Source organism: Danio rerio, chromosome 17 (genome assembly GCF_052040795.2).
Source record: "Danio rerio strain M-AB ecotype USA chromosome 17, GRCz13ab, whole genome shotgun sequence".
NCBI classification, from domain to species: Eukaryota; Metazoa; Chordata; class Actinopteri; order Cypriniformes; family Danionidae; genus Danio; species Danio rerio.
This window is the reverse complement of record NC_141037.1, coordinates 35,232,974-35,260,823: the sequence shown is the minus strand read 5'-3', so window position 1 is coordinate 35,260,823 and position 27,850 is coordinate 35,232,974. Positions and strand designations below refer to the sequence as shown.

The 27,850-nt window shown below is 36.9% G+C and overlaps 1 long non-coding RNA gene across 1 annotated transcript; it reads right to left on the bottom strand.

Moving 5' to 3' along the window:
- Positions 1-1,849: 1,849 nt before the first annotated feature.
- LOC147840007 (uncharacterized) lies at positions 1,850-6,880 on the bottom strand. The gene is made up of 3 exons (XR_015513592.1): positions 4,100-6,880; positions 3,099-3,965; positions 1,850-2,951 (listed from the first exon to the last, which is right to left on the bottom strand). It is a non-coding gene; the product is annotated as an uncharacterized LOC147840007 (long non-coding RNA).
- Between the last annotated feature and the right edge of the window lie 20,970 nt (positions 6,881-27,850).

The following is a 27,850-nucleotide window of genomic DNA, read 5'->3' as shown; positions in this document are numbered from 1 at the left end:
TTTATCAGAGCAGGAATCTGCCATGCAACTCATTGGGAAACACTGCTGATATTCAGCACTTTTCTGCTGCTTGTTCGCTTGAGTGGAGTTTCCTGCTCTATTTATTAGCTTTATTTTAAAAAACTGTTCATAAATGCCCAATCACATTTTCTCTATGAAAACACCAGAAGTGATGGACACTAATTATTGCTGTCAACCCATAGGTGGCTTTTTCTATCTAGTCTACAGCATTGTATATAGATAAAAGAGAGAAGGCTCAGCTCTTGGGATTGATTAAAGGGATAGTTACCCAAAAATTTGCTATTAATTTATTCTCTCTTAGGCTTTTGTAAATGTAGATGCCTTTTATTTCTTTAGTTGCCCATTAGAAGATTTCTTAACTGAAATTGTAGTATTGTGGTCTTGTGCTCTGGACTGTCGTCAACACATTCAGAATTGTTTGCTTACGCCTGTAGATTACAGGTAATAATGTTGCAAATAATGTTCAGTTTCTTACACAGTTTTTCGCTCTGTAAGTCCTCAGTGTATAATCAGGAGCCACAGGTATTAATTTTGTGTTGCCTTTTTGACTCTCAAAGGATTGTAATCATTGACTTGACATTATGTGAATCACCAATGAGCATGTTTTCAGCTAAAAATCTCATAAAATGTTCTGTAGAAGAAGTGAGAAATGTCACGTACATCTCGGATGGCCTGAGGGTGAATAAATTAACTGAGGGCGAACTATCCTTTTATATGAGCTCTCAAACTCAATTATTTAATTCTGTACCTTCAAATAACTGAGAAAAAACATCCAGTTATTATAATACACAAGCAGTGAAATCCAAATTATACTGAATAATCATGTTGCTGGATTGTAGATTGCTGAAAATGTTTGCAATGCCAGGTTACTTAAAGACAACTTAAACATATACATCAGCTCAGAGGCTCTAAATGTGCCAAATCAAACTGATAAACCAAGTGGAATGGACCGATCTGTCTGGTTTTCAGATAATTATACTTGCAGAAGCGTTTAATATTGGCATTGTCTCTTCATTCAGCGTTGATTTCAGCTGAAAATCACAAGGGAAAACCTTGTTCTGTGCCTCCAGTGTATTTTTCTTTCTTGCTTTTGCTTAGGAGCACGCATGGCGTGTCAGAAGATGTCAGTTAATGAAGCATTACGAAATCAAAGAGCTTGATTCGTGCGATTACACTGCAGGAAAGCTCTGAAGGAAACACAACACCTTATCCATGAAAAATGACACCTGTTGCTGTGCCTGATTGAAATGAGGAATGCAAATTGAAACTTCATGCAAGATGGGTGCAATTTGCATAACTAAATGCCCCGAAATTGCTTGAGGACGACTGATTTAGAACAGAGAAATTAGTTTCTTTTCAAATCCTCCAAAAACTTGTCTGAAGTTTTTTCAGAGAACATCTTTTGCCTCAATCTGTGTTCAGCCGTCTTTAGCCCTTAGCATCTGCTGTAAAGAGAGAAAAAAACGTTTTCTAGATGTGAAAAGTTTAAAGGTGACATCAGCATTTTTAAAGTTATATGGTTAAAGAAATGAAGACTCTAGTCATATCAGTAGCCTGAAGGGGGTCACTCACCCAAACAAGAAGTGAAGCCTCAAGCTGCACCATTTTTAATATTCAAAAACATTGTTTTCAATGGTTGTACGCACACCAGAGGCATCTGTTCATGGTTTCCAACTATGACCCCAGGGGCTATTCCGAATCCTGCTGTATTGCTCACATAGTTTTCTATTTAAATTACATTATATTTGTCCAAAATCATTGATGTACATAATTAGATCACTCTGGCTAGAAGATTAAGTAGTTTGACTTTTTATGGCCTGTCTATATTATTCAAAAAGGGATGAGCATGGTCAACAACATGGTAGGCATCAAAGCAATGTTCAGTTTTTCTACTAAGAAGCCCAAAGTTAGCTAAGATTCCTTCCACCATCCCTAAACTCAGCCACCTAAACCATCAATGCAACACAGGATACATGCTTTTGTGTTGTTTACACTAGATTTTGACCCTAGTATCTAAATGTTGCTGCATAAATCAATAATTATCAAACCAGGCAGCTTTTTCCATTGTTCTGTTGTCCAGTTTTAATGAACCATTCCTCATTTTTTTTTTTTTTGGCTGTCAGGAGTGTCACTGTTGTCTCTTTTGTTTCTGTAGCTCATCTGTTTCAAGATTGACTGTGTTGTGCATAAGTTATGCTCTTCTGCAGACCTATCATAACACATAATTATTTGAGTGACCGTTGACTTTCTATGACCTTGAATCAGTCAGGCCATGAATTCTCCTCTTATCTGTATCAAAAACGCAACATTTGCATGACAATCCCAGTAGATGAGCAGTTTCTTCAGGCAAGCCAATCTGGCACACACAATCATGTCATGTTTAAAGTCACTTTTATCATTATAGCACAATTACTGTTAGTGAATTACAGTGCATCTGAAAATTATTCATCACTCAATACTTTGTTGATGCACCTTTAGCAGCAATTACAGCCTCAAGTCTTTTTGAATATGATTGTGAATATGAATTCCTCTTTACGGTATCTCTCAAGCTCTAAAAGATTTGATGGGAAGCATCGGTGTACAGCAATTTTCAGATCTCTCTAGAGATGTTCAATAGGATTTAGGTCTGGGCTCTGGCTGGGCCACTCAAGGACATTTACCGAGTTGTTGTGAAGCCACTTCATTGATATTTTGGCGTTGTGCTTTGGGTCATTGTCCTGCTGGAAGATGAACCGTCACCCAAGTCTGAGGTCAAGAGCACTCTGAAGCAATTTTTCATTCATGATGTCTTTGCAAATCGCTGCATTCATCTTTCTCTCTATCCTGACTAGTCTTCCAGTTCCTGCTGCTGGAAAAACATCCCCACAGCATGATGCTGCCACCACCATGCTTCACTGTAGGAATGATATTAGCATGGTGATGAGCGGTGCCTGTTTTTCCCTAAACGTAATGCCTGGTGTTCACTCCAAAGAGTTCAATTTTAATCTCATCAGACCAGAGAATTTAGTTTCTTATGGTCTGGGAGTCCTTCAGATGCCTTTTGGCAAATTCCAGGCGTAGAGTGGCTTCCGTCTGGCCCCTCTACCATACAGGCCTGATTGGTGGATTGCTGTAACAGATGGTTGTAACCTTTTGTAAGATTCTCCTCTCTCCACAAAACGCTGGAGCTCAGACAAAGTGACCATCAGGTTATTGATCATCTCCCTGACCTTCTTCCCCGATCACTCAGCTTAGACAGCCGGCCAGCTCTAGGAAGAGTCGAGCTGGTTCCAAACATCTTCCACTTACAGTGCTCATTGGAACTTATAGAGCAGAAGAAATGTTTCTGCAACCTTCCCCAGCCTTGTGCCTCGAGACAATCCTGTCTCAGAGGTCTACAGACAATTCTTTTGTCTTCATGCTTGGTTTGTGGTTTGACATGCACTGTCAAGCCTGGGACCTTATATAGACAGGTGTATGCCTTTTCAAATCATGCCCAATCATCTGAATTTACCCCAGGTGAACTCCAATTAAGCTGCTGAAACAGCTGCTCAAGAATGATAAAAAAAAAAAAAAACAGAATGTACCAGAGCTCAATTTAGAGCTTCATGGCAAAGGCTGTAAATACTTATGTACATGTGATTTTTCAGGGTTTTTTATTTTAATAAATTTGCAACAATTTCAAAAAATCTTTTCTTTTTTTTTACATTGTCATTATGGGGTATTGTGTGTAGTTGAGGAAATAAAAAATTGAATCCATTTTGGAATAAGGCTGTAAACATAAACATTTTTTTGGAAAAATGGAATTGCTATGAATACTTTCCGGATTCTAAGTATAACGGTTCTTGACTTTCTTGAACGGAACACAATGTATTTGGTGTGTGACCCCTTTGGTCTTGTTTACAACTTGTTAAATGATTTTTTTCTGATCTGATAGCTAACTAAATGGTTTTATTTACATTTGGCTACATAAATGTATCTTCAACATCAACAGATATGATTTCAATGTTCATATCCCACCCTTTATGCAAATTTAACTGGGCTATGATTAAAGGTTCACATACAAAGCATAATATTCATTTATTGATTTATTTTTTACTGAAATGTAAGAAATGGTGGCACGGTGGCTCAGTGGTTAGCGCTGTCACCTCACAACAAGAAGGTCACTGGTTTGAATGCTGGGTGGGCCAGTTGGCATTTCTGTGCGGAGTTACCATGTTCTCTCTATGGTTTCCTTCAGATGCTCAGGTTTCCACAGGGCATCTGCTGTGTTAAACATATGCTGGAATAGTTGGCGGTTCATTCCACTGTGGTGGCCCCTGATAAATAACGGACTAAGCCAAAGGAAAATAAATGAATAAAATGTAAGCTATACAGTACATCTTGTTCAGCATCAGCATACAAATGATTTTATTTGTAGGCTAGAGGAGACTTTCTACTTCATTCATGTTCCTACAAAAATCATCATAGGCGCACAAAGCAGGCTCCATGATTACTGTCATCACAGGCTATGTGAGATCTATTTTTGTCATACAGATATGCAAGACATCATTCCAATCTGTAAACAGCTTACATTAATTTGCCTATAACATATTCTTGCAAAACCAAAACACTGTGCCTTTGTAAAGGGAAATATATGAAATGCTATATTTTTCATTTATTTTTCTTCTCCATTAACAGAAATAGGGCGAATGACTAGTCAAAAACTAAATGAATTAAAAAAAAATTCAATAAAACAAAACAAACATGCCAAACTACAACAACCAAATGCATTTACAGTAGCTGTCTGTTTTAACTATTTGCTGTTTATTATCATTATCTAACATCACTCATACGTATAGACCTTTTTGAGGGATGTAAACAGAAACAGTGGTCCCAACGTGTTTCCTGTTTTACATTTTTAATTTCTAATCCTTCTGAGAATCCAAAAAGAGCCACATATTGATAAATATTGTTATATTAGCTGTTTTAACATTAAGTTATGATTGAAGTGCCTCTGTTATGAAATACAGGCTGTCCCTGGGGTCTTAAAAAATATTAGTCGATAAATCAATGTAGAGAAATTTAAGGCACCTAAAAAGTATTAAAAGTCTTAAATTGTATTTTGCAAGATATTAAATTTGATATCATTTTTGATTATGCAATGTATGGTTGTATGCTGAAGTTTGCCTGAATTAAATCTGCGAATATCAGGATCCTGTGTAGTTTATGAAATCAATGAAGTCCTACTAGATTTGACATCATGTCGCCTCACAGCAAGAAAGTCGCTGGTTCGAGCCTCGGCTGGGTCAGTTGGCGTTTTTGTTTGCATGTGGAGTTTGCATGTTCTCCCTGCGTTCGCGTGGGTTTCCTCCGGGTTCTGCGGTATCTCCCACAGTACAAAGACATGCGGTACAGGTTAATTGGGTAGGCTAAATTTTCTGTAGTGTATGAGTGTGTATGGATGTTTCCCAGAGATGGGTTGCGGCTGAAAGGGCATCCGCTGCGTAAAACATGTGCTGGATAAGTTGGCGGTTCATTTCGCTGTGGTGACCCCGGATTAATAAAGGGACTAAGCCAAAAAGAAAATGAATGAATGAATATTATAAATCTATATTTTTGATATAAGAAAAAGAAAACATAAATCACTATAAATGTGAAGTGAAATGGGTTATTATACACAGACTCGTGTCTTTTATTATCAGATTTAATAAACTCCAATGGACATTATACAAGTACAGTATAAAGTACAAAACGTTCACAATAAGAAATAATGATATTGTTAAGCAATTTGGTAAACAAGGACAAACCTCGTACAACACGGTAACATAATGAAAGACAATTATAAAAGGTAACAAAATAACACTGACAAAATAATGCACCTGATAACAAATAATAGATCTGTTATATATTCACAAAATTTATTAAATATCACGTATTAACTACAATGGACTGATGCAATCCAGCGGTACATCCGTGATGGACTAGCTGATGTAAAGATGCTCTCGGTGGGGGAGGTGATGACGAAGCTCCCGCTGACAGGCTGGGGTCAGAGTCCGCATAAGTGAGGCACTTCCCCGTATACGCGCGTTATTTTTATAAATAAACAGTCGATTCAAGTTTAAAACAACTACATTCTAACCAGAAAAACTCTTAAAACTTTCATTTGTAACACAATAGAGGAGTATTTTAAAACGGTGTGGGTTTTCTCCTCTTCATTAGCTTTCACTGGTTTCGCTGCAATGCATTCTGGGATACTTGTGCTTTATAAGTTCGCACAAGTCACCTCTTGAAGCATCCTTGGCAAAAAGGGTGGAGCAAGAACACATCCGGGAATTTTATCTGTACTTGGTAAGATGTGAACTTTAAATTGGAACAGTACTTTGGTGATGGTTGATGACGTTTTACGAGGACACAAGAAGGCAAGTACAGACAAGAACGCATATTGAGAAACAGCCCATGTCTTGATGGCCCATGTCAGCCCGTGTAAAGATTCTTAAAAAATCTTTTAAAAGGTACAGCACAGTAGATAGTGCTGTTGCTTCATAGCAAGAAGGTCGCTGGTTTGAGCCTTGGCTGGGTCAGTTGGTGTTTCTGATTTGGATAGGTTAAATTGTCCGTAGTGTAAGAGTGTAAATGAGTGTGTATGGATGATGCCCATAGATGGTTTGCACCTGGAAGGGCATCCGCTGCGTAAAACATATGTTGGATAAGTTGACAGTTCATTCCACTTTGGCAACCCCAGATTAATTAAGAGACTAAGCTGAAAAGAAAATGAATGAATGAATAAATCCTGCATATATATACTTTGAAATACTCTGATGACAAGCAGGAAACGTTTATGGGCTAATGACATGACCACATTGAAATGGTCTATATTCACCAACCCCCAGCTCCTTCTGAAAATTTTACAAAAATGAATCCTTAATATTTAGAGCAGTTCTGCTTTCATTTTGACTTTGATGAAAAAGTTGATAAAAGTAAGTCTAAAAAAAGGTTTATTATAATTTAACCACAAAGGCTGTGATTTTTTTTCTCCCACTTTACATAATATTTAAATGGGTATTATGAGGCTAGCTTGCTGGCGCTTTGTGGATGTGTGGTGGATGGGGGTGACAGAAATGTTAAGCACACACTTAAGATGCAGAGTCATGTTGCGAGAGCTTTCGGAGTTCAGCTGTGAAGTGCATGCTGGGAAAAGTAGGGCTTTCTGACTGACGGGTCCCTGGCGATCCCAGCTCTATGAAAGCATAGGTGAAATCGCCGCCAGTGTGACGGAAAGATCAAGGGTGATGGTGAAGGGGATTAAAAACAAATGATTCTCTCTATTCCTCTCTGTTTTAATGCGATTCAGCCACAGTATTGCACATCACTAAAGCAATGGAATGATTCACCAAAGCAATGTCAATGTAATTCCACCTCCACGACCGCAATTGAACTGAGGAACTTTGAGTCTTCTTTGAAAAAAGTTCCCACACTGGATTTAACAACATAGACACAGAATGGATGGCCACGCATCATAAAGTGTTTCTAGCTGTATGAACGACAAGTGTGGCTAATTGGAAAGCTGTCGGGTGCAATTTAGCAGACGCCTTTAAAGAGCCACATTAACAGAGCGCAAACTATGAACTCGGTAACAGGCTGACATAATTCCGACATGGGATCAATGCTGTGACGTGCAATCAATTTCAGGAAATGAATTGGAATCAACTCTGAAACTTCAGAGCTTTGGACTCCCAAAACGTGGATTAGATAACAATTATCTGGGATGACGGTTCGCTAGTTCACAGCCCATTCGAGGAGTTAGCTTGCACATGTTGAGGGTGCATCAGTTTCTGCTGGCAACCAATTACACCATAAAGTAGATGTGTTGAAGCCAGAGATTTATTTATGCAAATTAATTAATACTCCCTTACCTTCGTGTTCCGAAGAAACCCCCAATCCACCCCTTCTCCTCCTTTCCTCCTTTACCACGAGGAGCTCTCGAGAACCACCTGATCTCGTACTCCCCTTACATGCTCTATTGACCAGGCGGGGGCCCTGGGCTCAACTATCTCCGAGCTCAGGGTTCTCTCCCGGGACAGCATGTCAAACCTGCAAACATTTGTCAAACAATATCTAAGTGTGGCGATAAGCGACGAGAGTTGCGTCGAGGAGAGTTGAAATCAAGTCAACTTTAAGATAATGAGCTATCACGTGTTTTGGCAGGAAGCAATCATTAAAATCTAGACAGGGTTCACAGCCGGCCATATAGCAGCATTTTTATGACATTGTATAACAATATTTATTATTTTTACAGTACTGTGATGGTTGGGGTTAGGGTTAGGGTAGATGTTAAAAAATATATAATTTACTGGGTTATTTAATAAATGACGTAAATAATACTTGGTACAACTAGTTTTTAAGTTACTGTGAAGGTTGGGTTTAAGGTAGGAGTGGAGGTAATGAGTACAATTAATAAAATACAATTAATGGATAATTAAATAAATAATATAAATCATTTTCGTTAACTTCCGGCCACAGCTATATCTGATCTAGCAACAACTAAAGCAATCGCAATTTAGAAGTCCACCGATTGAGAAGAGTCCAGAGAACACAGTCGTTTCCAAGGGGTTTAATATTGCAGTAGCCGGATTTCCAGATATTTACAATGTTTTCTTACAGTTACATAAATAATAAAGTTACTGGCAAGTTTCTGATGTACATTAAAAGTTATATGTTTGTTAAAAAAGCGGAAATCACACTCTGTAACTATAATATCAAGACAAAAGAGTATTGCTGCTTCAGAATATTTCAGACATATAGACATACAGTATTGGACTGTAAGCAGAGCAAAGCCACAGCACACACAACAACTTGATCTTTCATAGTTAAATCAATTTGATAAACGGCACGCAACATTTTCACGATAGAAAGCACATTTTTTATGTGGGAATGTAACTGTATGTTCACACTTAAAGCAGTGAGAGCATCAAAGTAGCCAGAAGTCACTCGTTTTAAATGGGAGCTGACGTTGATAAGCATGGAGCAGTGACACAGCACATGTTCACTGGTGAGGGTATCGAGAGGAGTTAAAATCAAGTCGATTTTATGGTGATGAGCTACAGTATGATGTGGTTCGGCGGCAACTAGTCCATCGCTTGAGAGGAGTCTAGAGAACACAGTCACTGTGAACTTTGATTACGACCACAGTTGTTCCCAACGGTTTGATTATTCCGGTCGCTGGATTTCCAATTATTTAATGTTTTCTTACAGGGACAAACTTTTAAAAAGTAAGTTACTGACCTTGATGTGCATTAATGTTATTTTCACACTAGAAAGTGCCTTTTTTTGTGGGAATGTATCTGTACGTTCACACTTAAAGCAGCGAGAGCGTCAAAGTAGTCGTTCGTTTTCAATAGGAGCCGGCATTGATAATCGTCGAGCAGTGGCACAGCACGTGTTCGCTGGTGTGGGCATCGAGGAGAGTTAAAATCAAGTTGAAATGTAGACGTCCACTGCTTGAGAGGAGTTATTCCGGTCGCTGGATTTCCTATTATTTACAATGTTTTTTTACAGGGACAAACATAATTACTGGTGAGTTGATGTGCATCAATGTAATTTTTTTCTTAAAAAACAGGACTCTCATGCTAACTATAATGACAGTACGAAACAGTATTGCTGCTTCAGAATATTTCAGACATATGGACACACATTAGATAAGTGGAGCAAAGCCAAACCACATGTAACAACAACTTAATCTTCCATATTTAAAGGGTCACAAAACACCAAAACACATTTTTTGAGCTGTTGACAGTCGTATATGTGTCCCACACTGCTAAAAACACTATTAGGACACCTATATTTCACTGAAAAGTGTCAATTGGTTGTTTTTGCGTTATTTCAAGGAAATTCGTACTTCCGGTTTGAAACAAATTTTTGAAGCTGCGTCATGGACATGAGATAATAGCGTTGTATTCCAGCGTGCAGACTGGACGTCTGTGCCAGAGTGTGTCTTATTACGTCTTACAGTGTGTTGCATTATTGCATGAGTAAGGCTTGGTTCAAATCAATCAGCGCACTCTATTGTGCAACTTCATTAATATTCATTACTGTCACCGTGTTTAGACGACAGACACACCATGTTGTATTGGCAAAACAAGTGTGAAGTGTTGCTTTTATAGTTTGCTGCAGTTAAGTTTTGTTTTCATTTTCTCTCTGTGAGAGCGCAGCTGGAGTCACGTGTGGATTAACAGTGTACGCGACGCTCAACAACAATAACTTACGTGTCTAAGGAGGAACATTGTTTACCTGAGAGCTGTTCTCATCTGCAAACACTGAAATCCGGATTCGCTTGTAGTCTTCTCTCAAAAAAGACGCGGGTTTAGTTGCTGGTGATTGTCCTGTCTCTACAGATTTGGTAAGTGAGCAACCAGTGCTCTTTGTTTATTCAGTTTGTTCGTATCGAACTAAGTTAACTATTGCACCGGGTGTAAACATGTTAGCACCACAACCAAACTTTAGCCTCGTGTAGGATTTTCACCACATTTTGTGACCGGAAGAACACACGCGGCTTTCTGAAGCTACCTGCCGTGTGGATCTAAGTTTCCGGGAAATGCGGAGGTTTTTTTTTCTCTCATTCACTGTGCGGCATCAAACATTGCATAAAAAATACACGCTTAGAGCAGTTCCTCGAATCAAATATCTCGTTTGTCGCAAGGGGCATGAATGAATTCACTAAATGAAAGAGCCAAACTGCAGTTAAAGTCCACCATTTAATAATTTGGCAAATAATTAGACTACAGATGTCCTTGTAAACACCATCACTTTCTCCCGTGTGTGTGTTTTGACTCTGAAACTCGCGCATGCCCAAATAGACACTCCCACACCATCCCACTTTAGTTCCTCCGACACTCCCCCCAAAACAGAGCTGGACACGCCCACTTTTCTGACTTTTTCCAAAGTAGAGGTGTGAAAACACCCTGCTGAAATGAGGGGGTTTCATGGCCCTTTAAACAAATTTGATCAACCACATGTTTATGTTTTAAGTGGGAATGTAACTGATTTGCTGCAACGGCCCCTTTAAATAGATCAATGTAGCGAATTTTGATGCTCTCGTCACTGCAGCCGTGAAGGCAGTTTAAAAAGAATTTTTACGAATCTATTACTGATTGTCATTCTGAATGAACAAAAGTTCCAGTTCAACTTTCTGTAGATTATCACCAGTTCAATTCAAATTCAACTCATTAACTAAGCGAGAGCAGGTTAAACTCTGCACCATCCTGGGAAAAACAATTATAAATAAATAAACTTTAAATGGCTTCGGGCATGATTAAATCTATATATTCTTTCCCGATCTGAATTAACATTTTTAAACCTATTTAAAACCAAATTTGATTTCAGGACAATCGTAAGATCGAAATCCCCAAGACTCTGTCTGACATCAGAGAATAGTGACACAAGGCAAGGCTGTTGAGATCTAAGCTCTCCTCTGTCAGCCCAAAGGTGACTTTAATAGGTCTCTTGAACGTGGCCTGGCACCAAACCCAAAGCCTGCCTAGCCTCAGGCAGCCCCTGAACGGTGCGGTGGGACATGTGCTGAATACATCATGAAGATCCTAATGATAGGAGAGAAGGCTCCATTACCTGAGAGTCTGTGGGAGGCTGATAATTACCAGACACACCGGCTCCCATCATTACCCTTACTGCTTTAATTCTTGGTGCATCTGTTCATCCCCGTATATTAGTATTCTCTCTGGCTTCACTAGCTCTGACCATACCCTCTAGGGCAGTGTCCGAGTCATTGGTGGTTCTCATCTGGAGTGTTAGAGGCTGGTGCTAATATGAAAACAGTTTTGAATGGCTGGGATTCTGCTAGTGTGTCGCTGCCTCTTTTACCAAACAAAAGCCCAACCTTCATTCTTAGCCTGCAGTTCTGCCCCCCCTGGATAGTGGACTAATTGATGTTTGTTTTTCTGTCTTTGGAACTGTGACAGAAGGACAAATGATCTTATTATTATGTAAATTGCCCTGCTATCTCATCCCAGTAAAAGCAATGGCTTGAGCTTGAAGCAAAGAGAGTGCCTGCAGTCATTGCCCGATCAAGCTGCTCCAACTCGGCCAAGTCACGCATACAGAGGAACCCTCGCCGAGAGCTCGCCGTGGGAGTCCGCCTGGCTCAGCAAATACGGTATGCACGCGCACACACATGCACTCTCGGTTAGTCTAGCAATCCCTCTAATTCATGAGCAACAGAGTGGAGTGAGTCAGAAAGCATGCGCGAAGTAAACAGGGGCATCTACGGCATATGTACCGTGACGGAAATGAACGAGCTACTTTGACACTCCAATTAGGCGCGGAAGGGCGCACTGGTGAGTCTGAATAGATGAGTAACAGGGCAAGTGTGACCTTAATCAATTCCCTTATTGAAGATAATGTGAATAATTCTCTGCTTGGAAAGCGCCCAGTGCTCCCAGAGGATCGAGACATTGAAGACTTCAAACGAGAGGAAAGCAAACACACAACTGGAGAACTGAAGCTTTTGAAGTTTCTTTTGTCTTGCTGTGCTGTCAACAAGTGGGTCACAAGACCAGAATAAGTCCTCGGTGCTTTTGTTGGTGGGTCGCACGTGTCCAATTAGAGCTGACCAGGCTCCCCATTTGATTGCTGCACTCAAGTAATTGGTCTTTTTCGAATGCCGCTGTAACAGACAAAATATCAAAAGGAAATGGGGGACGTTTGACAGCAATAGTTCTCTTTTAGAACTTCGGCTTTTTCTGTAAAATGATATTGCGCTGCTTCTTAGGAATTTCAAACACGTTTTTGAAGTGAAATATCAAGTGAGTGCTGCTAAAATGTTAAGGTTTTTTTTTTTTATCAGAAACAGACTCAATCTGGCAATGCTTCATTGTGTTGCTTGTTGTAATTATTGCAGAATAATACCAGCAGCACTAATAGCACTTTCAGATGTTATTTTTGTCTGTTATTATAGTCACGGTGTCGTATTATGTCATTTTGACTTCTAAATTCTGGCCATGTCATAGAAAAATATACAATATTCATATTGTTATTGTGGTAGTTGAACCAGAAACAAGAGCCAATTCGTTATTAATGCGAAGCATTGTGAACATTATTCAACATTTTGAAAATCAGAAATACTGTTGCCATAGCTTTGACTTTTCTTAGATTTTATAATTACACCTATATCAGCACCAATAACATCACCTTGCTTTTTGTTTTGCCATGTTTATATGTTTCGGGACATTAAAGTTGAACTTGTTCATTGGAATGATAGATTCTGGAAAAACCAAATCACCAAACTATGTGCAACCTTAACTTGCTAACAATGGTTTTGGAAAACAGAGCCCAGTATTACACTATGAGATAACAAGTGTTTCTTTCAGTGGCCGAGAGAGCTTAACGTGCTGTAATTTAAAAAAAACACATGCAATTACAAAAAACACCAGCAAAATAAGAACACTCTGCGAATCCTCACAGCGCGAACACATTTTAAAAAAACATGCAGCATTTTAACACAATGCAAACAAATGAAAGACGCGCTGTGCATTTTCTCACAAATCCAACAATTTAGGTAAACGCTGGATTTTTTCACAACACAAAAAGAACGAAACACAAAAATGTTTCATGGGCATCCAAAAACGTGACGGATGAACCTTGTTTTTTGTATTTCATTAGCCTTAATAACCATAACATAAATAGCCAGGTCCGTCACGTTTTAGGGTCTCCTTGAAACAGATTTAAAAGTGTTGTGAGAGTGCAGCACGTTTTCGTAAACTGTTTGTGTTGTAAAAAAATGTAGCACATTTCATTAATTTGTTAGCATTGTGTGAAATGCAGCAGGTTTTATTTATGTGCATTGTGTGAAAATGCAGCGCATATTATTCATTTGTTTGTATTGTGAGAAAATGCAGCGCGTTTTAATAAATTTTGTGCATGTGTGCTGTTAAACGAATGAAAATCTTTTCTCAATTTGCATTTTTGTAATTGCATGTGATTTTTTTTATTGCAGAGCGTCAAGCTCTCTCAACCATTGTAGTTTTTTGTATTTTAAATCCTATTGTTTAAAGTTGACCACAAAAAAACTTGCCATGCCAAATGAACGATGCCATGTTCCACCAGATTTTTCTGAATGCTGAGGTAGCATTCAGAAAAAACAAAACACCCTCGAAGAAACGACACAGAGGAACATAAAAACCTCACTGCCCGCTGGCATTTCGTGAATGTTATTGCAGAGCAACACAAACAGAATGAGAAGTATAAATGCATAGCAACGTGCAAGGCATGCACTGTGGGTCACGGCAATCGCTCAACGCAGAAGTATATTCCTCTCTATCAAGCTTCCTCTGTTTCAGGTTTCTGAATGCTATACTAATGTACCAGTAGCTAAAACTCTCTCATTCAGAGGCAGGAAGTGGCAGACGTGCAACTTCTTAAATCATAAGGTAAATATAAAACAACAGTTTCCAGTTAGAGCTCCTATACCGGACTCCACGCTACACTCGCTCCATTGGGCTCGCGGCTCTCAGCACTGATCACACTCGTCAGTGCTACCAAGCCAACCAATCACAGAGCTTGTGCTTTGCTTCGTTGCGACATGTAGTTACATTTTTTGAGGCAGCGCCGGACCATATGTGTTCTATATGTGTCAGCCTTTAATACTAAATTAAGTAATTTTAATACAAATAGTCATATGGAGCTTGTTTGTGTTGTAAATTTTATTGCTTTTGATTACAAGTAAATATTGTTTAAGAGTGTTAAGGCCTTGACCTATTGTCAAGTAAGTCTTTATTTATCAGTTACCTGCCCCAATAACCATTTGGGCAGAGTGAATATCAAAATATTAGAGTGCACATTATTTTGTGCAAAACAGGTCAGAGAGAAGTAGTTTTAACCCAGTTTAAAAATGAACTCAAAATACTGTAATTAAAGATGCTAACTAGTACACAGCGCTGCAGGACACTCCAGACTGCCTCATTACAACTAGATCCCTTACAAATTACTGTTATGCTTTCGCTGGGTTTAGAAAAAGCCCTGAAAATCTCACTGAATACATAATACATTATTAATTATTTATCACAAAACATACTGCTCATATTTTTGCTGCATTCTGCCTTTATGTGTTTTTATTTATTTATTTATTTGCCATCTATGAAACACAAAACTGCTGATGAACTATATTCCGTCTTCTGAAGCAACGTCTTTGGATGAGGAGACTGGCTCTCCTGGGCCCATTTGTGAGGGATATGTGGCCTGTTTCGTAAATGAATTGTCCATGTGAGTCGAATCGTCTCAATTAATTGTTCGATCCAGATCATTAAACTGGTCTGAGTGATTGTGATCCTCAAGTTCAACTCAATGATCTGGGTGCAATGGCTTCAAAGCCACTGGAGGGAAAGATTATCAGTGAATAATGACCTGAATTAGTCCATTTATTACCCAAAGATGTCTTAGCATTTCAGACGGCTTGGAAAAAAGCAACGGAGTTGAATATGGATTAAGCTTATGATTGCAATTGTTTTCACCATTTAATTACAGAAATGTGATCAACCGTCGTCATCTATGTTCCCCAGAAGAAAGAACATCATGCAAGTTTTGAGAAGACATGAAGGTGAGTAAATTTGTTTCTGGCATTCCAAGCAGATACTCATGAGATGATGTGCCTGAAAGCCACAAATACTTATTTATACGCAAATGTAAATCAGCGAGGAGTTTTTCTGTCATTACTGTGGTTTTCATCAGCGTGTCTCAGGGTAATCTCATATTATTACACAATTTCTCAGAAGGGCACAATCTTTCTATGGGTTTTAATTGCTAATTAAAAATTGCATTCAAAGTCAATTGCTCCATTACTAAAAAGTGTGTTTCTCTAATAAAAATGGCAGCATGTGTTCGGACATACCTTTGGGGAAAAAAGCTATAATCCTGAAGTATTTGATAAACCCAATTTAAATATCTTGTAGAAGGGCATGTATCAGTATAATGAAGAAAATACATGTGATTTAGGAAAATATTCATGTATTGAATAATTATGGTGGCTTGAGAAACATACTGTTATACTACATAATTAAGATTTAAGAACGCATCTCGTCCTAGACCGTTCATACTACAACCACCAACCAAACTCCAAACCTCCAAACTACTGATTTAAGTTGCTATATATCCAATATATATATATCCAACTTAAGGTTTTCTGAAAACTCACCAGATAAATTCTGAAAAGTCCCATTGGCTTAACAAAATTTGACTTCATAACGTTGCGCCAGACTGTCATAAAGACTTAAGGCTCATTTAACTCAGACTACCAATCTTAGACATATTAACAACATACCAAATCAGACCAACAATATACTAATCCATACTAGCAACATACTAGTTTATACCAAAAACAAGCGAGCAACATGCTAATGCTAACATGCTAATTTATGTTAGCAACTACTCAGAACACCTTAGCAACACCCTACCAACACCTTAGCAACCGCCTAGCAACACCTTAGCAACCACCCAGCAATGGCTTAGAAACCGTCTAGCAACCACCTAGCAACACCTTAGCAACAACCCAGAGCACCTTAGCAACCACCTAGCAACACCTTAGCAACCACCTAGCAACACCTTAGCAACCACATTGTAAAACCTTAGCAATCGCCTAGCAACCACCTAGCAACAACTTAGCAACCACCTGGTAACACCTTAGCTACCAACAAGCAACACCTTAGCAACAACCTAGCAACCACTCAGAACACCCTGGCAACCGCCTAGCAACACCTTAGCAACCAACTAGCAAAACTTTAACAACCACTCAGAACACCCTAGCAACCACCTAGCAATACCTTAACACCCACATACCAACACCTTAGCAATCACCTAGCAACCCCGTAGCAACACCTTAGCCACCTAGCTACACCTTAGAAACCACCTAACAACCACTCAAAACACCCTAGCAACCACCAATCAACACCTTAGCAACTACCTAGCAACACTTAGCAATCACCCAGAACACTCTAGCAACCACCTAGCAACCGCCTAGCAACACCTTAGCAACCACCTAGCAACATCTTAGGAACCACCTAGCAACACCTTAGCAACCGACTAGCAAAACCATAGCAACCACCAAGCAACATCTAAGTAACCACTTAGCAAAACCTTAGCAGCCACTTAGAACACCCTAGCAACTACCAAGCAACACCTTATCAATGACCTAGCAACTCCCTAGCATGGCCTTAGCAATCACCCAGAACACTAGCAACTGCATAGCAATTACTTGCAACTACCTAGTAACACCTTAGGAACCACCTAGCAACACCTTAGCAACAGCCAAGCAAGAAACATGCCAATCCATACTAGAAACATGTTAACTTGTATTTAGTTATAACGGTTTCAAACTTCTTAAAAATTACTTCAATTATTTAAATATTTAAACTACTTCAAACTTTCAGACGAGGCTTTCACAAGCCGCCCTAACATTTGTCTACAAACTTTACTTTTCTAGTTTCTAGTGCTGTTACACCTCATGTGTTATGAGAAAATGCATTATGAGGTGTACAGAATCATTAATAGGCACCTCCTTATGTTTGTATTCATGTATGGTAGCTGAAATAATTTGTAATTATCATTCTGTTGTGCAAAATATTCACTTCTTGGTTGTTTTGTAATTGTAGGTTATAAAGCACTGTAAGTTGAACTAGATTTGGAACTGTACATGAATAAATGCACCCTTCACAGCATTCATCAACCAATCAAAAGTCCCGTAGTGAAAAAAAAAAATGTATGAAAACATGGGTTAAAAGTAGAGTTTACCAGTCAATTTGCACATCAAAACTATAACATTAGTTATGCATCTAAAAAAAATTCAGCCCTTAAAGAGAGGCCAGCGATCAGAGCCATCTTTAATCACAGCAATAAGAAGGAAACATAAATTAATACTAGCTCTTTTCATCTTCTTGGGAGATAAATAACATACATCTGTGTAGAGCTACAGTATCATATCTCCAGAGTTTTCAGCAAACTTTCTTGAGAATACTGGGCCTTGCCTCCATTAATGAAGGGCTAACTTAGCATATATTCCTCTGTTACGAGATGAAGCGTTGCATGAATATTCACTTGCTCTATTTTGAAGGATATTTTAAGATCTATGGGGAGAGATGTTTGGTTTGGTTAACTTACAGTAAACACTGTGCCAAAACCCAGCAGGGATTTAAGCATGTGGATATGTCTTATATACTTTATATGTTGATATATATATACTGTAGTCTTCAGGACTATTCCAAAATATTCTGATACAGCAGCAGTTTGCAATGTTAAAATCAATTAACACTACAATCAATTAACTAGTAGAATTACCACAGCGGTCATTCTGACTGATCTCATATAAGACATCATACTGTCACGTCAAATTTACATGCAACGCTTCTATTGAGATATTAAAATTCAGCTTTGAATGTCTGTCACCTTATATAATTAAGTCATCTCTCTAAAAATACATTATTTTTGAAAATACAGCCTATAAATGTATAGTTAGGCTATACAGGAATATAGTTAGGAGGAAAGCTTCTGAATATGCTGTTTTGAAAGAAATCTGAACACTATGAAAAAAGACAGGGTTCCACACTGTTCATTCATGTTGTACCAACACAACACGATTATGTTCAACTAACAAATTTAAGTGGATTGAACATAAAGCAACTAAGTTTTCCCCAAAAAATCTCAAGAATTGAGTTGTTTCCGCTCATCTTTAGTATTTGCACTGTGAACATTTTCCTGCAGAATTTACAGTAACTTACTGCCAGCAGGTCGCCAGCAACTTAAATCAAGTACAGTTAAAGTACTGTATTTACATTTACAGCACCATTTATTGTGCCTGTATATGTTTTTAAAGTAAAGATTATATATATTTACTGTAATAATAATTTTACAGTAAAATACAGTTCATATTACAGCTCAGTTCATTAGTGCCTGCACTGTAACTCAATTACAGCAAAAATGCTGTATTTACATGTATATTTAAAGTAATATTTACCCTGTTGTGTATACAGTATTGTGTATCTGCACTGTAAAACATACAGTAATTTTCTCAATGCACCTTTAAAATACAGTAACATACTGCATAACTGTACAGTAAAATACTATTTAAATTACAGTTAAACACCAACGAAGTTAATTTTTGCCAACAAAAAGTTTTGTTTTTGATAGCAAGACGTTGCTAGGCAACAGAGGCATGCATATTTAAAGCCACGGGGGAAAGTAGCTAATATATGTGGTCATTTTAACCTCTATTGTCACAATCACCAGTGGTCTAGGTTATGCAGATTCCTGTATGACTAATTCTGCCAGTAAACGCACTACAAACCCCATCATACCTGTATTTACACCAGTTTCAGTTCACCCGCTGATTACACACACACAGATAGTAACTCTTCATGGACTGATTACCTGGACTTTATATTCACTTTTCACACACATACAATTGGCTGAGTTTTATTGTTTGGCTAAAGCATTAATCCTGTCTAGTCTTTCCATGTTTAGATCCTTGCCTTGTTTTCCCGTTCTTGATTCCTTGCCGCTTAGCCTGACCCTTTCCCTGTTTTTGACTTTGATCTTGGATTACCTTTATGCTTGTTTTACTCCTGTGTTTGACCATTGCCTGCCTCACTTCCTAATAAAACTGCACGTGGATGCTCAAGTCCACTGGCAACATACTCCTTATGTCACAGCTATGGTAGTTCTAAGTAGAAATAATCACAACTTTTTTGTGTTTTGTAATTTTAAGAAAATAACAATGTTAGAAGAAAATATACACACATTTAGTAGAAGTCATAGATATGTGTGTTTTATTTCAACAATGTATTAAATGAAAACCTTGTTCTTTGATATTTTCTTTTTATTAATTACGTTTTATCTATATCTATATCATGAGACTGAGACTTTTTTCAATATTTCCAAAATTTTACACAATTGCTACTTATACAAGATGCTGGCGAAATGCATGGCATGCACAATCAACATCATCGTACACTATTTCAGTAAAATCACTTTAGTTCAAGTTCTTGCAAAGCACTGTATAAATCAGAAGCATTTAAAAGAAGTCATTTTATTTACTACATGCCCAATGACGAGAACTCGCAAATGCAAATATTTATTTCACTATAACATGCAGGTCGTTCCTTCAGTGTAATTACATGACATGTTTGTGCTCAGGGGCTGGACAGAGCCATCAGACTCCAGTAAATGAGGCTCATTTGATACCCGTTGGCATCCTCTGCATCCATATTAAATGGAATGTAAGTAGTCAGGCGAACGGCGTGTGCTCTGTGTGGCAGGACGGGAATACCAAAATCAATAGAGCTCATCTAGCATTAGCGGGGCTGTAAAAGGTCAGTGTTAATGCGCATGGATGAAAGTGGGTTAATAGCATGAGCATGCAGCCCTCATGAGGCTCTGGGCGTGGCCAGTGTAAAAGGGGAGGGACCTCTTAAGTGACAAATATATAAAACTCAAAGCAGAAAGCAAGAAATAGATTGCCTAATATGACTATTTATACACAGCGTCTACGCTGTAAATTATTAGACTATAACTTTACAGTAAATTACTGTCTACTATTCACTACTATCCATGTAAGGCAGGGGTGTCCAAACTTGGTCCTAGAGGGCGGGTGTCCTGCATGTTTCAGTTCCAACCCCAATTAAACACACCTGAAGCAATCAAGCTCTTTCTAGGTATACTAGAAACTTCCAGGCAGGTGTGTTAAAGGAAGTTGGAGCTAAACTGTGCAGGAAACCGGCCCGACACCCCTGATGTAAGGTATTATATGTAAATTTACAGAAAATTGTTGGCGGGAAGTTACGTTATTTTTACAGTAATATTTTTTACAGTTAATAACTGTGATATAACAGCTGTAAGATGTGACTTTACAGTAAATTACTGTAATTTAGCAGATTACTCCTGTAGACTATATTTTACAGTGTCAATCACTGACAAAGTCACCATTGATGTCAATCAGTTTTAGTTGAAATACTGTATTTAACATTACAGTACAAAATTATAGTTACAATATACATCAGATTTCAGCAATTTAACAGATTGCAGCTTATTTTAAAGCAAATGGATAGTTCACAGTAATATTTACTCGCCATTTAGTTTCTGGTTGTTCCAAGCGTGTATAAATGTATTTGTTCTGCTAAAGATTAAGGAAATTATTTGGAAGAATGTCATAACATAACAGATCTCGCCATCCATTCACTGACATACTCTGAAAAATAAATACTACTGTATAGCAGTATAAACGGGTAGCGATATCTGTTGACACCATTGAGTTGACCTACAGAACAATAGTTGGTGTAGTAAAAAAAAAGACTTATTGATCTTTTTTTCTCAGTAAATGCATGCTGGGGTAATAATGCAGAAACTTATGTTAATCCAACTCACATTATACAATATAATAAAATAGAATTTGTTTGAATTGTAATAATATTTCACCATTATTGTTTTAACACAGAAATTTAGTCATAGGCGACTTTTTCCAAAATCTAATGAACCTTCCGCTTTTGAATTAATATAATGTGCGCTTAAAATATAAAGACTAAAAACTTGCAGACAATTGCATACAAATAATGGGATGAGACCATGACAATGATGTTGAATACTTCTGTTTGATATTTTGATGTATTTTTAAAGATTTTTTTATTGTGTGGTTTCACTTGGGGATTTTGGTTGGATTAAAACAACTTATCTGAATACTGCCATCCAAAACCTGATGCGCTAGAAGCATTGAAAAGATAAATCTTTGCCTGTTTCCAAACAAATTCTTAAGTGATTTGATTGAAATATGAAATCAATACAAACTAAAGACTTCTAAACAAACCATAACATAAGTTACAACAGGCAAGTCACATCCATAAAGAGGACAGAACGTCATCAACACAAAGTCTATAGCTACAGTTCTGTGCTGGCATCAGAAAAAGTGTTTACTTGCAGTAGATTTTTGTTTATGTGTGAATTCCTGATCCTGTTTGGACTCTTTTATGCATTTGATGTGCTCTTTATGAGTCAACATATAAATATTAATGTATGTGTATGCACATAAAGTAAATGCTTTTAGCACACAGCACTGTTTTGAAAGTTTGTTTGCAAAAATACATTTTAAAAGCCACCTTTTTTTAAGTATGGTCTTCAACATGACAGTTTAACACTTAGTAGATTAACCCTTTAACTACCACACCAAGAAAAAAGTGTTTGGATTGCATTTTTTTAACTCCTATGTCACTAGTTAAAACACTCAATGCATTTTTTTTCAACACATACCATAATTTCTAAACTATCAAACTCTTTAAAATGGTAGATATGTTAGTTTATTGTAAAAGTATCAGACTTAAAACATATACTTAAAAAAATTGAAAACATGAAGTTTAAAAAATAATAATCAAAACATTTTTGAATACTAAATCACCTTTATTTTTGAAGTATGCCATCAAATATTTCAGATTCCCATTTAACATATTTTTTGTTTTGTTTTTATAATAAAACCTAAATCAAGTGTAGTAGTGCAACAGGATTATGTTTGTTTGATATTTTTTGTAAACCAACAATGCTGTGTGTAAGCCATTATTTTAAACAGTCATTATTTAAATGATTTTATCAGTCATTATTTAAAACAGTACAAACATGATCAACCATTTGGTAGAGCAGCAGATAAAGGGTTAAAAAAATTATTTTCTTTTTTGCTTTAGATTAAAAGAAACAAGAGAACCAAACTAGAAGAATGAACACACACACACGCATTATTTTTATTATTATTATTATTTTTTTTTTTAAATAGTAAGCAGTATTCAGAGAGTGTACACTTCGGTAAGTAGTTTGCTAGCATTCTATTCCTAGCCCTTATAATGGATCACTGAAAACATCTTGCATATGGACTGTCTCACTTTATTTTATCCTCACAGAATCCCACGAGAACCGTAATTAACTCAATATGTTAATTAAATGTACATATTTCTCAATATGTCAACACTCTAAAAAATAAACCACGCAAATGTGGTAAAACCACTAATGAACATCAATTAAAGTAAGGCTAAGTAAATTGAATGCAAGTAGGAGCCAAAGCCATCTGCAAAAGCTGTCCTTCTCTATCCCAGAATGCCAAGAAAACACCCAAGGGATCTGTTCAGTGGCAATGACTTACATTAACATCATCCATTTTCGGTGCTTTCTTATACTTAGGGGTCCTACAGTCCAAGCCTTACCACCAGCCGATGCAATCATATGTGCAGAATGCATCGCTCCAATGTTTTATTTGAGCCTTCAAGAACTATGGATTCTCAAAGCAAGGCGTCTAGGTCGTTTTTGAGCAGTATATTTCAATTTACACCATGATATGACCTTTTAGTTTTGGCCCTCTGATTTTAATGTAGTTTAATCTTGCTGAATAGGAATTTAATTAAAGATTGGATCACATTTTAGACTTAATCATAAACTATGAGTTACAGTATATTTAACACAATATCATATTAACATGCTTTGAGTGAACATGAAAAAATAGTTTAATTTTTTAAGGTGCTGCCTTCAGTAAGGGTATTTTTTATTTTTTTATTTTATTTAAATTATTTTCTGAAACCAGACTGTAAGAAAAAGCTACATTTTATATAAATTTAGATATAAATTCATTCATTTTCTTTTTGGCCTTGTCTCTTTATTAATCTGGGGTCGCCACAGCGGAATGAACCGCCAACTTATCCAGCATATGTTTTACGCAGCAGATACCCTTCCAACTGCAACCCATCACTGAGAAACATCCATACACATCATTCAGACACATACACTAAGGCCAATTTTAGCTTACCCAATTCACCTAAAGTGCATGTCTTTGGACTTGTGGGGGAAACCGGAAAACCCGGTGGAAACCCACGCCAACATGGAGAGAACATGCAAACTCCACACAAAAACGCCAAATGACCCAGCCGAGGCTCGAACCAGTGACCTTCTTGCTGTGAGGCAACAGCGCTACCCACTGCACCAAACAAATGCAGTTTTCAATACTTAAGTATATAACTTTTTAAAACTTTGATGTTTCGAGTAATTTGCTATTCATTTGTTGTAAAGACATATTTTTTGTGTTTCAATTATATATATTGTTTATTATCTTGACATGGCTTTTTAGATGTGTGCCTTTTCAAAATACTATTTAAATAGAATTTACTTATAAGATCAAGTGAGTTTTAGATTTAACAGCTGTTAAAACCGACATTTTCCGACAACCCAAAGACAGTAAAATGTTATGCTCAAATCATTACGTGCGATAAAGCAAAATGTTTGTATTATTTGCTTGTTGTATTTCTATTTTAATTTGTACTCCAGTAGAAATTAGCTATATTTCAGGGTTGGGGTTTGGTAAAGAATTCCTAACCTACCCCTGATGACTTCACACTAATTTTTTCTCGTTTTCTGTTAAAAGTATTCGCAAAATTCTTCTGCCATTTTTATTCCATGAGAATTAAGCATTTGAGTTATACTGCACATTTATATATTATCTGGATTTTATCTTATCATTTAGTTTGCTTTAAAGCAGATTTTGAGCTCAATATGTCTTTTTTATTGCGTAAGTTCTTTGTTGCACAAAAAAGCGGTAAAGCTTTCCCCACCACACTATAGAAATGTTTTAATTTATTAAATGTTGCAATAATTTATATCCATTATTTTTGAAAGATAAATAAATAAATAAACAAATCTGACCAGTTAATTAAAAAAAAAAAAAAAAAACCTTGGTAATAAAAGATTTAAGAGTATTTTTGCACAAAAAAAAAATACAAACAAAGACAACATTCATTGTTTTCCTAGTTTTCATGATCCAGTCTGTAAACTCTGGCTTTTAAGAAAACTGTTTGTCCACGTCGCACATGTCAAGACATGCTCAAGGTTGTAATTGAATAGTTTTATTTTGGATAAAAAAAAATCTGGAAAAAAACAACATGCAAGATAAAAAATTGTTAGCATGGTGTAAAACCTTTATATAGTGAGGTGCACAAGTAATTACAACGTATTACTTTAATTTAACATAATTTTAAGTTTACTCAAAAAAATTTACAAAAAAATAATAATACAGCAATTTTGTTGTATAAAACCGACAAATTGCTATAATTTATCATTAATTATATAATACATAAAATAACAGTCAAGCTGTTAATTTACAGATATTGTTAGTAATTTTACAGAGTTTTAAATATAATTTAAAATAACAGAAAAACATTGTATAAATAATACAGGATTTTCCCTGTATAACAAAAAATGACAGTAATTTGTCTTTATTGATAAAGTACCTAAAATTAAGTCAAAATGTTAAGATTGTTTGTCATTTTACTGAGTTTTGAATATTCTTTGAAATGACAAAAAATAAATAAATAAATAAATACTGTAATTGATTTTTTTTAAGATTATAAATATTGCTGCTTGTTTACTTGTTTAAAATGAGCTAAAAAATATAACTTATGAGATTGTTTAGGGACAATTTAATTGTTTTAGGTTCAATCCACTTAAATGTGTTAACTTAATCGATTTGTGTTGAAACAACATGAATGAATTGTGTGGAAAGCAGCATTTTTTATAGTGAACCTGATAATCCGTTCTTATTTGTACTGTAAATTTTTCATATATATGCACCTTTATTGATAAAACTGAGCTTGATTGGAATGAAATTTCAGGAGGGGTGGGAGGGGTGATTGAGATATTTTCTATTCCAATTGAGAGCACAAGCATTCACTTGAATGAGTTGAAAACCAAAACTGGAAGTGCATCTGCAATGTAGAATGTAATAATGCCGTAATGGCACAATGATGTATGTCGATGAAATGAGCTGTTGTTTTTGTAGAACGAAGTCATAAATTACTGTTATGCTATTGTAATATTCAGAACAACATCCCATTAGTTCTCTCGGCAACAGGCAGTTTGTTTCGGCCATGGGAATTAACAATTTTACTGCTTGATAAAAAGAAGCAGCACAGCATAAAGAGAAATATTAAAGCAATAGTTCACCTCAAAATGCTAATTTACTCACTCTTAAGTGGCTACAGTCCTTTGGGTTTCTGTTTTGGTTGTTGTTGAAAACAAAATAAATCTATTTGAAGAATGTTTAAATGTGATAGCAATTGACATCCATAGTAGGGGAAAAAGGATGTCACTGACTACTGGTTTCCAACATTCTTCAAAATATCTTTGTGTGTGTGTAGTGGATTGAGGGTACGTGTTTTGAGGGTAAGTAAATGATTACATCTGTTTATTTTTAGGAAGTGTTTAAAAATAATGCATTTAATAATGCTTTGCCCTAAAATGACTAATTATACAAGAGGACTTAAACATACCAAATATCCAATGTTTCTTATTTGTAATTACATTATTGTGGTGGTGTTCATTTATTCATTCAGTCATTTGCTTTCAGCTTAGTCCCTTTTTTCATCAGGGCTCGCCGAAGCGAAATGAACTGCCAACTTATCCAGCATAATGTACTGTATGTTTTACATAGCGGATGCCCTTCCAGCTGCAACCCACCACTGGGAAAAATCCATTCCCACTCATTCACATACTACGGACAATTTAGTTTATTCAATTCACTTATAGTGCATGCCTTTGGACTGTGGGGGAAACAGGAGCAGCCGCAGGAAACGAACACGGGGAGAACATGCAAACCAGCAACCTTCTTGCTGTGAGGCGACAGTGCTAACCACTGAGCCACCATGCCGCCGGTGTTCATTTACATTGAAATAAACAATTAAATCTTTCCAGCAGAACTTAAATGCACTAAATCCTTACAGTGATAGTTCACATTGATTCAATCATTCATTCAGTCCCTTTGATAATCAGGGGTCGCCACAGCGGAATTAACCGCCAACTTATCCAGCATATGTTTTACTCAGCTGACACCTATCCCGCCACAACCCAATATGGGGAAACCCATACACTCTTGCATTCACACAAATACACTATGGCCAATTTAGCTTACCCAATTCACCGATATAGCGCATGTCTTTTGACTGTTGGGGAAACCGGAGCACCCGGGAAAAACCCACCCGAACACAGGAATAACATGCAATTTCCACACCGAAATTCTAACTGACTCAGCTGGGGGTCGAACCAGCTCGAAACACCTTCTTGCTGTGAGGTGATCATGCTACCCACTGCGCCACCGTGATGCCCTAATAGTTTGCATTTAATTCTGTCATCAATTTCTAGACATTCAATTGTTCCAAAGAGTTGTTTTGTTTGTTTGAACACAATATCTGTAACCATTGACATCCGAATATTTGTTTTTCCTATGATGGAAGTCAATAGTTGCACTCAAAAAATTATTTTTGCTGCTTGTTTAAACTACTTATTTAAAATAAGTTGAAACAACACCCATCTTGCTTTTTTGGGGATGACTTAAATACTTAAATTTGTAAAAACTAACTAACAAGGTAAATTAATTGCTTCATGTTGTCCAAACACAAATCAATTTTATGGAACCCAGCAGTTTTTCCAGTGTACAGATTTTCAGTTTTTGAACAGAAAACTACCTCTAAACTGTGAACCCTAATAAGTTGAGACTATACCTAAATGATTTGAGGAAAGTGATTCACTCAGTTCATCTGAGTAATGGAAAATCAACAACTCAATTAATTGAGTTGACCAAGTGTGGTCTCTTCTATGAATTAACTTAAATATTTAAATACAGGCAACTTAAAACGGCTAGTAGACTAAACTTCTAAATATTCAGCTTTTATATTCTTTACTTAATCCCAGGGCCGTTTATATCAAAGTTGATATTTAGCCGCACCTAGTTGGTGTTTTGTAACAGCTAATTTTTACGAGGTGAGTTGTAGGCCAACATACACTACAGACAATTTAGCTCACTCAA